The sequence below is a fragment of the Oxyura jamaicensis genome, chromosome 1 (genome assembly GCF_011077185.1).
Source record: "Oxyura jamaicensis isolate SHBP4307 breed ruddy duck chromosome 1, BPBGC_Ojam_1.0, whole genome shotgun sequence".
NCBI lineage: Eukaryota > Metazoa > Chordata > Aves > Anseriformes > Anatidae > Oxyura > Oxyura jamaicensis.
This window is the reverse complement of record NC_048893.1, coordinates 7,851,521-7,864,913: the sequence shown is the minus strand read 5'-3', so window position 1 is coordinate 7,864,913 and position 13,393 is coordinate 7,851,521. Positions and strand designations below refer to the sequence as shown.

At 35.1% G+C, this 13,393-nt stretch overlaps 1 long non-coding RNA gene across 1 annotated transcript; it reads left to right on the top strand.

The window, feature by feature from the left end:
* The first annotated feature begins 1,184 nt into the window (after nt 1-1,184).
* On the top strand, nt 1,185-6,927 carry LOC118158424. The gene is made up of 4 exons (XR_004746831.1): nt 1,185-1,330; nt 3,865-3,922; nt 6,290-6,353; nt 6,649-6,927. It is a non-coding gene; the product is annotated as an uncharacterized LOC118158424 (long non-coding RNA).
* Nucleotides 6,928-13,393: the final 6,466 nt, after the last annotated feature.

The following is a 13,393-nucleotide window of genomic DNA, read 5'->3' as shown; positions in this document are numbered from 1 at the left end:
GTGGCTTGGCCAGCTCCTCTGCCAGTTCTCTCAGTACCCTTGGGTGGGTACCTCAGGACTACCTTATTAACACGTGTTATGAAACCAGTCTTTCTTGTCTTCTGAAGTTCTCTTCTCTGTTCTTCCCACTGTGTACTTCTGGTTGTTTCCTCAAGCTGCATGTCATGCTGTAAACAAACTGTAGTAGTCGCTCTCTGTGGTGCCTCAGAGAGTAAATTCCATGACCTTTTTCAGGGTCTTTCAGCTCTTTTTCAAGGCAAAAGCATACTAATTTGAGGCTCTGAACACCTTGAGCTCAAACTTATTTCCAGAGAAGCATATTAATGTTTTTATAACTACTTTGCACAGTGGCAGAATGTATCACATTCACTAATTTGTTTGAGTTTCTTTTTCCCCTTCCATTTTTACCCAGGATATAAAAGATATGCAAAGCTTTGAGAACTGCCACTACTGGGTGAGTATTATCCCAAGTGTACAACATAAATCAGGGCAGGGGATGAATGGCTGATTGTCTCTGTTCTAAATATTATCCTTTCAGCAGTACAGAAGAGGACTCCATGCCCTGGGGACTGTTCAGCCATGATTGTTGCAAAGAGACTCTTTTGAGGAAACCAGAATGCTTTCATTAACTAGCCAATTTCTGAAGCTTAATCTTTATCAAATTTCCAGTGTTACATAATATCCCTTTCTGCTGCTAAAAAAGAAATATGAATGAACTTTTTGTACATTTCCTAGTGGTCAGGCCAATATCCCAGGAAATACAAAGGTTGAGTGTATGCACCATCTGAATCATATTCAGGAAATCATCAGCATTCAAGGCCATAGTTTTTTCAAGTAAGGCAGGATGCATTTACTGCCATTAGTGAGAGGAAAACGGGATGAGAGATGGTTATGAAGTGGTATAAAGGACAATGAATTAGATTGTGTATTCTGCAGCTCCTCATGGAAGTAAGGGGAGAACAAAGGTGGCTAAGTTACTTTGATACTTTTTATACTCCAGGCCCTGACAGATGTCTGATTAGTCATTAGTGAGTTAGAACCAGGAGGAAAGAGTTGTGAGTGAGGGTAAAGTTAATCCAGGGGATTCATGTCCGAAACTATTCTCAGTTTCAGTCAAAAGGAAATAAAACATTTATGTTAATATACTGTATGTGTTCGTGTGTGTGTGTGTGTAGAGCGAGGAGGTTGCAGTGGATTTAGTCTAAAATATTTTTTTTCAGATGTTTATTTCTGAGTTGTATGGGTGAGAACACATAAGGGATTCAATGGAAAGTTAATAATAATATCTATGAATTACAATAGATGAAATTCATGGTAAGGAGTAAAGAAGGTAAGTTTAAAGTATTCGTTATATTCAAAAAGGTTTCTTTTTTTTTTTTTTTTTTTTTTTCTATTCACATTTTCTGTTTTCTTACTATGATTCCCTCTCCAACTTTAAGACAATGTCAGTGACTATTGGCTTGCATGAAGAACTGCTGCAGGGAGTCAGAATATCATTTCTGAAGGCAGGAGAATCCCATTAGAGAAAACACGAGTGAGAAAAATAGAGCTTGAAAAAGGAGTCTAAAATTCAATTTGAAAATGAAAGTTAATTCAACTGTATAGTTTGCTAAAGTTAATCTTGGATAATATATAAATTATAAAATCAGTAGATCACTGTTAGAATATCAGCAATCTATACCACTGATTTTTACCAGTGAATTCGTCAGCAGGTTTTAGCACTGCAGACCTCCCAAGAGTGGCATGTTAGAAAAAAATAGGCTTGATGCTATAGATCTGTATCTATACTGCAAGTCCAGCCATGTCCTAAACCTGCTGGCTACACCAGACAAGGCAATCCGAAGCATTTATCAGAGATTAAAACATAAGAACCAAACACAAATAAGCATAGGCTTTTGTGCTTTTCCTTTCAGCCCTTGAAGAAGGACAAGAATATGGCAAATATAACAATAATACAAAGTCAGACAGACAAAAATACTGCATCACAAAGAAAAGAGGAGAAGTGCAAATGTATTTTTTTCTTTCTTTCTTTTTTTTTTTCTTCTAATCTAAAGTTTATCAAAATCTAAAGTTTATCAAAAAAAAAAAAGAGAGAGAGAGAAGACTTTGTCAATACAAGCAGTCTTAACTATATGGTAAATAATTTATATCTGTAGTCTTTGGTATGTAAATGCTTGAATTTCTCTCAATTTCCTATAAAGACAGAAGACTAAGAAAAAAAGTGTTTCATATGGAGAAGTAGATGGAAGTATTACATTTCATAGTCTCAAATGTTTGTATGTGGATTATTAGCTTCTAAAAGTCCATTCATATCTTAAAAGAAAAACTCTTGTGATTTATCTGCTCAATGAGTTACTTCTACTTAGTTCTATATGTGTCATTTAATTCTATCTACATGAAGCTTTCTGAATTGACTAGAAATGCATTGAATAATTCACCTTCAGAAAGTGCTGTGGTATAAAGTAGTAAATATAGCTAGTGAGGGGGAAAAAAGTAAGAAAAAACAAAGATCAAAAGAATAAACAATACTTTTGCCTGAGCATCACCATGCTTATTCTGTTACTGATGAATGAGCATAATTTTGAAGGTTCACAAGGCTCTGGGTTTTTACCAAATTACCAAAGTTAATCATAGCAACTTCTCTCTCTATCCTCTTAAGAAGATGATTGATTTCCCTTCTCTTTATAAGGGATTAAGTAGCTTCCTAGATTTATTCTAGAGCTCATTTAATAACAGGAAAGCTATTGTCTTGTGATTTTAGGAAATATGTGTGTTAGTTGATGATCATGGGGCTTGTTGATAGCTACAGCTTCTTCCTGTCTATTAGTCCCTGAACACCAATATAAGCTGAGAAAATGATGCATCTTTTTGGTTTGGCTGGTTTTGTTTTTCAAACAGCTGCTAATATTGGGTATAAGAAAGATTTGAGATTTAATTATTGGAGGTAAATATATATATATATATATATATATATATATATATATATATATAAGACTAGTTAAGTAGTTAAGTCTAAAGTAGAAGTGGAACTTCCAGTAAACAGTGTAAAAATGTTTGAGCTGTACCACAGTAAAAAAGAGTACATATGCGTTGTATGTGTGCATATGTTGTATATGTTCATATGCTGTATATGTGCATATCTTTCAAGATCTGTCCAAGAATGCTTGAAGGAAGTTTGGATTTGAAAGGGGCACAAAACTTCCTCTTACCAACCTGAAGTATTCTGTAAAGAACAGTAAGGTTACTAAAAAAATAATAATTTCTAACCATGTGTTGCAGCAATGGCAAAGCTAGTTGAGGTCAAACAAAAACATCCTACTTACTTGTGGCCTATCTTACTTGTGTGTTGCTCCTGCAAAGTCTTTTGGCAAAAACAGAGTAATCAGGTCAAACACAGAGTTTCTGCCTTGCAGGCAGAGGTAGTGATTTTATAGGCTGCTCCACAATCTAACTATTGAAAAAGATTAAAAAAAAAAAAAAAAAAAAAAGAGTGGGACAGCTGAACCCCTCCAGGCATCAGTTTTACATGTTGCCTATGAAATAAGCAATTTTACAGATCTTATGGGAGACACATCATTTAAGCCTTAAGAATAGGTCTGTAATGGTTCTCTAAACTAGAGTGTTTCATTCTACATCTTCCTGATGCCTGTCATAATACACATAGAATTTGCTTCCAACCCTGCATATTTTAGGCTCTTTCAAGTCAGAAGGATTGACATATGACAAGTCTAATAACTGGAGGATTATAACAAAGAGATGTTTAATGATTGATCTGCAAAACATTCCCTAAAGATTGACCTGAACCAAAGCATATTGTAATCATTTGTTCCCCCTCAATATTCCTTCTCCTCATTCATCCTTCAGACACTTCTGCTATGAATTGTTAGGAAATTCCCAGGCAGCAATGGTCACTAGAGATTATGTGAGTGGGTTTATGTATATCTCAACTTATAAATATTGGACTTCTCAAAACAGTTTGGCTGTGCATATAATTAATATATTGACCATGTGTGTGATTATATCGTCTAACTTCAGCTACTTGAAAGTTTAATTTAGTTAGGAATCTAGGCTCTCTCTAGGTCAAGCAGAACAAAAAAGACATCCTAGGGACTGACTCATCTTGTTCCAGGAGGTGAATACGAGTTGAGTGGGGAAAAGTGTCTTCTGGAAGTAGCTTCTCCTCTGTTGCCTACAAAGTTAAACTAAAGACTACAGCACCTAAGGACCCAGAACGGAAGACAAAGTTGAATGAGGTGAATCACATTTACCTTGTACATGTCAGGTAAATACTTCAGGTGCTAATAACTCATTATGTATTGATAAGGAAGAAAAGTACAACTCATTAAACTGAAGTAGAAGGAAACTGAGGCAAAGAGAATAAGCAGTTTCCAAGAAACTTGTAGAAAAGCTGAGAACTTAGAAATAGATGTTCCATTTCTTAAGACCTTGGGTTAAATGTTGTTTTGACCTATCATTCCTAATCTCACACTTATAGTATCTTATAATTATGTTGTATATTTTATATTTTCTAACTGCATGTAAAAATATAAAATTTGAGATATAAATTCAAAAGAGAAGTTGATTAGATATATCAACATTTTATGTTGATATTAAATCTCACACTGCACAATACTGGGTCATGTCAAGGGCCCTATAACAAAAACAAACAAACAAACAAACAAAAACTGTATTAACTGTTTAATTGTATTTATCTTCCCAGAATATATTTAATATCTATATTCTATATATATCATAATATAGATATATCTTATATCTATATTCTATAAAGAATATATCATATATATAATACGTATTATATCTTCCCAGAATGTACCAGTCTAAATGTACTCATTCCCAGAATCAGTAACTGAAACACCATTCTGGCTGGGCTTGCTCTGCCTTACACATAAACTCAAGTGATACATTTCTTATTTCTATTACATCTACCTGGAAAATATTGTTTCTACTTTAACTAATTCATTAAAAGTCAAGAATTGCTGCAAAAAGAGGCTGAGAAAATTATAGGACAAGATCAGATGTAGGGAGGAAGAATGACAGTGAGAATTGTTCCATCACAGAAGATATTTAATGAAACATTTGAATCCTTTACAATTAAAAACTTCAGTTGAAGATCTAGTCCAGAAATAACTAGCATAACTCCACTGAAATCAAGGTAGCTCAGCCAATTTGCAGCAGCTGAGGACTTGACCCAGTATTCTTTTGTGAAGTAATATTATTCCTGTCTTCCAGAAAACATTACTATTATTGTGTGAGATTTTGCAGGTGGATTGTTCTTTTAGTGTATAGTGCTAGTTATGTAATATGATGTCCATCAGATTGAATCTGAAGTACCCTTACCATATTTACTTATCTTGCTGGTGGTACATCTGGAGTTTTATTTTACCTAAAGTAGTAAAACTGAGAAGTTGTTTTTGGTGTTTACTGTTGTTTCATTATTATTGTTATTAATATTAATATTTCTAACGCCTTTGGTTTCTCGGTCTCTTAATTTTTTTCTTTGTGTGCCATAATTTACTTTAATTTTGAAATTGTCTCAATTTATTTCCATCTGTCTATCCATGCAAGCAATATTCCAACTGCCCTTTATTATCTTATTTTAACCTTTCTCAACAATCTGGCTACTTCTCTACTACTATTAATCTTACACCTAACATTGGCTGTTGCCAGAAGGAGAATCTCCATCAATTTACCAACTGAATACCTGTCCATAAGTACGTGCATAGCTGTTCCGTGAAATATTTTATCCAAAGATAAGTCAGCACTATAATCATGAGGGATCGTTGTTTATGCTTTGGAATACAAATTCTTTCTAGTTTAAACTCCAAGGGAAAAGATCGTATCTGCACTGAGTGAAGTTTTAACGACTGATAAACCTTGGCAGTAGCATTTTTACCCTGAGTCATGTGTTAAAAAAAATAATAATAATAATAAAATAAAATAAAAACAGCTATTGACATTTTAATTTTGAAGAGTTAAGACACCCAGAGTTTTACTGGCAATGACTAAATTGCTGATTATTGCATTTGGAACAAGAGTACAAGACCTGTATTTTGGACAAGAAAAAGGATCAGAAGAGGCATATGAACATGCTAACACATACATGCAGCATCAGACTCTCTGTGATTACCTCCATTTCTCTGCAGGGAGTAGTCTTAAAACACATCCCAAGACCATTCAGTAAATACAGTTAATTAAAACCTTTTTTTGGAGCCAAGGTTTCAAACTATGCTAATTTATAGTAATATTTATCATACTGAGTTTCCTTCAGGGATGCCAGATGGATATGCTTCAGCACACATGGAACTGCTCAGACAAAATATCTTCTCCAAAAGGTAAGAATTTGAGTGTATTCATAGACTGATGAGACAATAGAAGACTCAGTCTGTCTTGAAGATGACTGAACTAGTCTGGAAATATGCTTCTGAAACAGGACAATAAATAATAAAGAACTCATATGATACAGGGCTGATTAATGAACATCTGGGCTTGGACTGTACAGTTTGTGCTTTCACTCAAGTATCTCAAAGTACCACATAAAACCTGAATTTTTACAATATATTTCAGAATTCTGTGTCTGCAACGTGTCACATTTACAGATGCTAAACTGTTCTGGGATTTGTTCGTCAGAAAAGCCTTTGAGCTGGTTTGCAATGATGGAATGGGAGTACAATTGCAACTGGAAAACATAGTCTGTTCACATAGGCTGTTCATGAAAGTGAAATTGATTGTTGTGAAAAGACTTCAAGGCAGATGTGGAATATGAAGGCCATCACAAAGTCACTTGAAATGTGATGGAAAAAAACACACATTCCTGAGGAACAACTGTCTCATGCTATATATGTATCAATAGCTATTTATCTGAATCATTATCTTACAGTGATGATTTCTCTCCATTGACAATGAAGAGAGACTCAGATGATGAGACCTGATATCATTGGAAGGGACCTTAAAGATCACCTAGTTTCAACCTCCCTGCCATAGGCAGAGACACCTTCCACTCAACCAGGTTGCCCAAAGCCCCATTGAAACTGGCCTTGAACATTTCCAGGGGTGGAACATCAACTGTTTCTCTGGGCAACCTGATCGAGTGCCTCATCACCCTCATCATGAAGAATGTCTTTTTTATATCTAATATAAATCTTTTTTTAGGTTAAAACTGTTATCCCTTGTCCTATCACTACACTCCCTGGTAAAGAGTACCTCTTCAATTTTCTTGTAGGCCCCGTTTAAATACTGAAAGGTCTCTATAAGGTTTTCTCAGAGCCTTCTCTTCTCCAGGCAAAATAACCCCTACTCTCTCAGCCTGTCTTCATTGGAAAGGTGCTCCAGCCCATCTGATCATCTTTTCAAACCTCCTCTGGATATGCTCTAAAAGGTCTATGTTTTTCTTATGCATTGGGCACCAGAGCTGAATGCAGTAATCCAGGTGGGGTCTGTTAGAACTTTACATTATATGTCTAACAACATGCTACATAAGACCCACAACACATCACCCCATTGCAACAAGACCAATACCAACTATAAAATTGCTTGTACATTTATGGTTGCAACACGTTCTAATGAGTTGCCTCCAGAGTCAAAAAGGCTTTCTGCTATCATCTACTGATGGAGGTTTTCTTTAGCTCAAATAATGGAATGAACTTGTTAGGAAGGTCCATTGTAACAAATTTATTTCAAAGTATATGACTTTTTTTTTTTTTTTTTTTTTTTTTTTTTTCCCTACACAATAAGAAGAAGATTAGAAGATTTCATTCCTAGGTGCTAGCCCTGAGAATGTTATACAGATGATGAGGTCTGAAAATGGGAACTTTTCTCTATCTTTCACCTGTGGCAAGTCATTCCACATTTGTATATGTTTTCTCATTTAAAAAGCAGAAAACTTTTTTTTTTTTTTTTTTTTTTTTTTTTCCCCGTGGGTGATTTTGTGATTTTGGGGATGTTGATATTCATGTTAAAGGAACACTTCCAGAAAATACATAAAATGTGATTGTGCTATATTCCTGTTCTATGACTTTATCTTAAAGATATCACTTGTCCTAGAAATCCTTTAATATAAATAAAAGTGCTAGTCAATACCAAAGGTACTCTGTTCAAACTTATGTAGATAGTGAAATACCATTTCCTTCCTCAGGATATAGAACAAAAGAATAAAACATCTTTGTTCTTTTCAATTGTATTGAGAGCAAAATGTAATACTCTACTAATCATTTAAGCAGAAGCTTTAGAAAGGTAAGTGAAGGATCTTACAGAGGAGAATCTGAAGGGGATCAGATCCAGGCAGATAGTGCTCAACTCTTGAATTCATGGTATGTTTGGATTAAACCCATCTTCCAGAAGCTGGAAAAGATTTTCACCATCTGTTGAAACCATTGAAATCATGCATTCACCCATACGAATCAGGAATTTGCACAGGAATCCTTTAATCCATTCCTAAAATATAGTTAACACTAAACAGCAATTAGGAAGGGAGAAATTGATTACAAAGTTTGAGGTACTGGATAATTATTAGATGGACCTAAATAATCATGACAGAGTTCTTATTCATATATTCCTGTACCTTTTGTATCCGTATTTGATTCTGAAGCTACTGGCCTTTGTGTCTTAGTCTTTTAAAAGCATACTACTATATTTAATGACCACCATGCTCTAAGCATAACACCACCTCTGGAAGAACAAATTCCTGAGCAGCCAATTCTGCTTTTGATTTGGTTTAGAGTAAAAAAAAAAAAAAAAAAAAAAAAAAAATGCAGTTTCCCTTTTTTTATAAGCAACAGAGAAAATCACTTTGAGACAGTTATTCTGAGGTCTCATGTCACATTATATGCCCAATACGTATTCAATGACCTTCTGGGAGAGAACAACATGTTCTTAAGTATTGTACAAGACTGGGCATATGTTCAACAGCCAACTGAGAATCACAAAGAGTAGAACTTAATGCACTTTCTGCTGTATTTTGTGCAGACAATGACACAGCATAGTTCCTGTGTAAGGAATGAAGCTGAAGTAATTGGCTTGAAAATCACCTGGGCTTTCTTTCAGTTTGAGATCCTGGTATACGAACAAGAACCTGATGTAAGTGCACCAACCTTGCTTTCTATAGAGCCAGGAGTGGCCAGGGTGAGCAATCAGTGTATTTATCAGGCTATAACATGGTCTCTGGAGTCACCTTGTTTCTGAATACCCAAAAAGACAAAGGAGAAAAAGTGAAAGTCATAGAACAGTCAGTGAGCAGCAGAACTAAATATGAAGAGTGGCCAAGCACAAGGAGAAATAGTGCATGATAACAAAGATAGGCTTTGTCACTTAAGGATCTTCAAAACAGACCCACTCTGGAGTCTGGTTTCAGTTATCATCATCTAGAGTCTTGTTAAAAAAAAAAAAAAAAAAAAAAAAACAACAACAACAAAAAAAACTTTCATAATCCTTGGTCAGGAAAATATTCCTTGTAAGAGCCTTTTCTTCTATGACAGTCTCCCAGATCATAACCCAAAACAATATAGTTTCAATGAGATCTGAAAGAGTAATATTACACAGGGATAAAAATGGAGGTAGAAACAACATTCAGACTGAGAGATTTTTTATTCTTTTATCATTTTAAAGAAAGGAAAACAGGAGATATGAGTGTACTTCTTGTTAGACAAACTCAGAAAACATTAGAATAATTTTATTTAGCCAGACAAAAGTATTGGAAAAAGATGGATCAGATTTTGTTTACCACAAACCACTATCTAGTGCAAAGAGTGCAATAATATGTCACTTTACTAAAATGGAATTGTAACACATAGAAACAGAAAACTGAGAGAAGCCAGAAAATGATTTTTTTTTTAATATGAACTGTTTTAAGAGACTAGCATAGTTTCCATCTCCTATTTTTTTTTTCCATTTTATGTTTGCTGCAATGTGTATTTTTCTATTAAAAAAAAAAAAAAAAATTGCTTTTGACCACTTAAGCAGCAGTGATTATACTGACCTGATTATGCTAAGGATTCTTTTCAGCAGGATGGCCTGAAAACAATTTTTATTTATTTATTTATTTTTTTTCCTCCTAGATTTTATATTGCAAAAATTGTTTCTATTCTGATGGAGAATGAAAGTAAGGCAAGTCTGGCAAAGTTTTTTTGGAAGTGGGGGAAGGGAGGCGGGGATAGTGGGAGACAGAGGAAAAAGAGAGGCCCAGAGAAGAGCTGCCAACAACTTGGAGGATATGGCTCTCATCTGGCATGAGAAGAACTGAGCCTCATGTTCCTGTACTGAATTGGGAAGATTGCCTTGAGTGCTGGCCTATTTGGGTCTGGCATTCCTACCTTAGAATTAAATCCTGAACCCAAGGAATATGTTCAACTAAAGTTTTGTCACTTGAGATTAAGAGTCAGACCAAAATTACTTGCTGTCAGAATTTCTGTTTTGGGGATAATCTGTATTTCAATCTGTGTTTAAAATGAAAGTGTTAGCCTTTAAACACTAAGGATAACCTGTACATCTGTATCACGTGGTGGATGGGTCGAGGTCAGAAAATGAAAAAGGTATTCTGAGATTAGGAATCTAACCTAAAATGTCTTCAATTGAGAGGTTTACTTAATATCAGCTGTATAAATTCTCTTCATGGCTGTTCAGAGAAACAGGCATCTCTTGTGATAAATGTGTATTTTGCACAGTCTGAAGTGCTTATTTCTCCCCTCTGAATCTAAATGAAAGTCAGGTGAAAGCATCCAGCTATCAAGCACTGAAACCCATCTCATGCTTAATTACCCTTCACTCCCAGAATAATCAGTGGTGACTCCTCTGGAAATTGGTTTAAAAAAAAATATCTAAATTCAATACTCAGAATGATCATTTGAAGGAGGATAATCCTCTCTATGGGAAATAAAAATAATCCTAAATTTTTGCTAAGTTAAATTTAGACTTCCAATAGTTCAAACTTAGATATCTAATAAAAAGAGTATAAAACCCTGACCACAGTCAAAACAGTACATTTAAACAGTCATTGATAATACCACTTTTACCATGTCATTAAAATGTTGTAACTATCTTTTTTTTTTTAAAAAAAAAAAAAATATATATTTTTGGCTAAATGATAGAGAATGATGGTGAGGGTGAATTCTCCTGTCAGTTTCTGCAACTTGTACAATTCATGAAACCAAACTTGTACCCCATGAAACCAATTTAGCAGTCCAGTACCTTCAAGAGGAGTACAAGTACTACATTAATTTTACAAGTGGTTATTCAGATGGAGAAACAGACCAATGGTTTATTTCAGCGCATAGTCAGGGGCAAACACCGGTCTGAAGCCCATAACTTCCTGACACCCAATACTTAGTTTTCACCATATAACTGTCCTTTCACTCTGTATTACTTTACAACGTGCATAGCCAGGCTCTCAGCTGGAGTTAAAGCTGCAATGAAATGTGTGTTTGTTACAGGCAGAATGTAAGGCAAAGCCTGTCACTAAAGCTACACAAAGATTTATGTGAGACCTCTTTCAATACCCTGTAACTCTCTGTTTTACTTTTTCCATCTGGAATAGCTCATTTCTTCTCAAGCCAGGTAGTAGTCCCAAAATTATTTTTTCCTAGCAAATCCAACATTGAAAAATAAGGGATGGATGAAAAAAAAAGTGCATTTTTTAAGATTAGGCAAGTTTACCATTTTATTTCAAATAGCTCTGAATTCCATTAGTTGGATGGTAGGTACTAGGAATGTGATAGGAAGGTTAGAGACATGTCTTATGAAAACAAGTGCAAACTGATTTAGTAGATTTGGTAGAGTAGTTTTTAGATTATAGTAATCGGTCATACTGGGGAATTTTAGTCATTTCAGAACAGTTTCTTCGTAATCCATCCATAGGAATGTAAACATGTTCTTGTAGAAAATTTATGTATACCCACAAGGAGAAACAACCTCCCCTTCCTCTCCTTAAAATAAATAAATAAATAAATAATAATAATAATAACAATAACAATAACAATGCAGTGGGCACTGAGCAAAGAGAGCACTGTGAGGATGGAGTAACATCAGGGACAAATGTTGGAGCTCTGCTATCCTATTCCAAAAAAAAAAAAAAAAAAGTGATCTCAGCTTTGCAGCTGGGATTTTGCTCAATGAACCTGTACAGATTGTTCCACATCTTTGTGTGCAGTTTGCTTTCTGAGCAGGGAAAGTTGAACCTAGTAGACCATTGGTCCTTCATAATACTTGTTGGTCTTTTACATTCATTGTAGAGAGAGCATGATGTATAGTAATTTAAACCACCATACATTCAACAGACTAATTGTTGTAATAATTAGGGCACTGGAGAACAATCTGAGCAATCTGGATACTTTCTGAGCTCTGCATTTTGTACTGAGAAAGTGGCTTAATCTCTTCTTTTGTATCTGTCACATATGCATAATACTTTCCTGCTTCAAACTGGGAGTTGAGGAAGAGTTTGTTCTTGTTGAAGATGTGCTCAAATATCATTACAGCCGTAATCAGAGGGGTAACAACAAAGATTTTTCTGTGCAGACTTCAGCTATTGTGAAGTAAATGAGGCATAATGTTATACTGGAGGGTGACATGAAAAAAATATTTCACAGTTGCCTCACTGATGAAGTACTGCTTGTTTTGTGCTCTGATGAATACAGTTATACTACAGAAAATAGATGCTCACACAGTAAAATAGGTTTGCAATACAGTTGTGCAAGGGGGCATGTAATGATATGACTTTTTACGTAAGTGCTTTGTGTTTATTTTCTTTTCCTCAGCAACATTTACTTCTTGTTTTTGTCCAAGTTATGGAAGATACTTAATTGGAGATGTTTTTAATCCACCACCAAATTCTGAAAAAGAGTGAAAACTTATCTTGTAATAATCAAGGAAATGCAGAGGATGAACTCTAGGTAGAGAAGAAAAGGTGTCAAATTTCACATTTATCCTCACTCTGATTGAGACAAATGACACCCCATATCATCTGCTGTTGTAATGCCTAGGACATTATTCTGTATGAAACATACTCAGATTCCCATTTTTCCTGTTGCTGGCTCTTTAAATTCGTTTTCAATACTCTAAATAAATGTATTGAATAAAGAAAGCCTTAACTATGACTTAATTTTTACTAATTATTCACAGTTAGGGGCATATACTGAGGTGGAATCACATGGACCTATGTACCCCAGAACATTCAGCTGTTGGGATAGCCCTGTCACTCCAGAAATAAGGATGGGCTCTGCCTCTTTACAGATAGATGGCATTAGAGTATACTGTGCACCGGTGTCCACTAGAGTCACTAGAGCCTGGGGAGTTTGACTGGTGTGGTACACCTGTCAAAGCATAACACATCTCCTAAGGAGAGCTCATGGAGACCAGAAACTTCCCATGTAGCAGAAGAGCAAAAGTT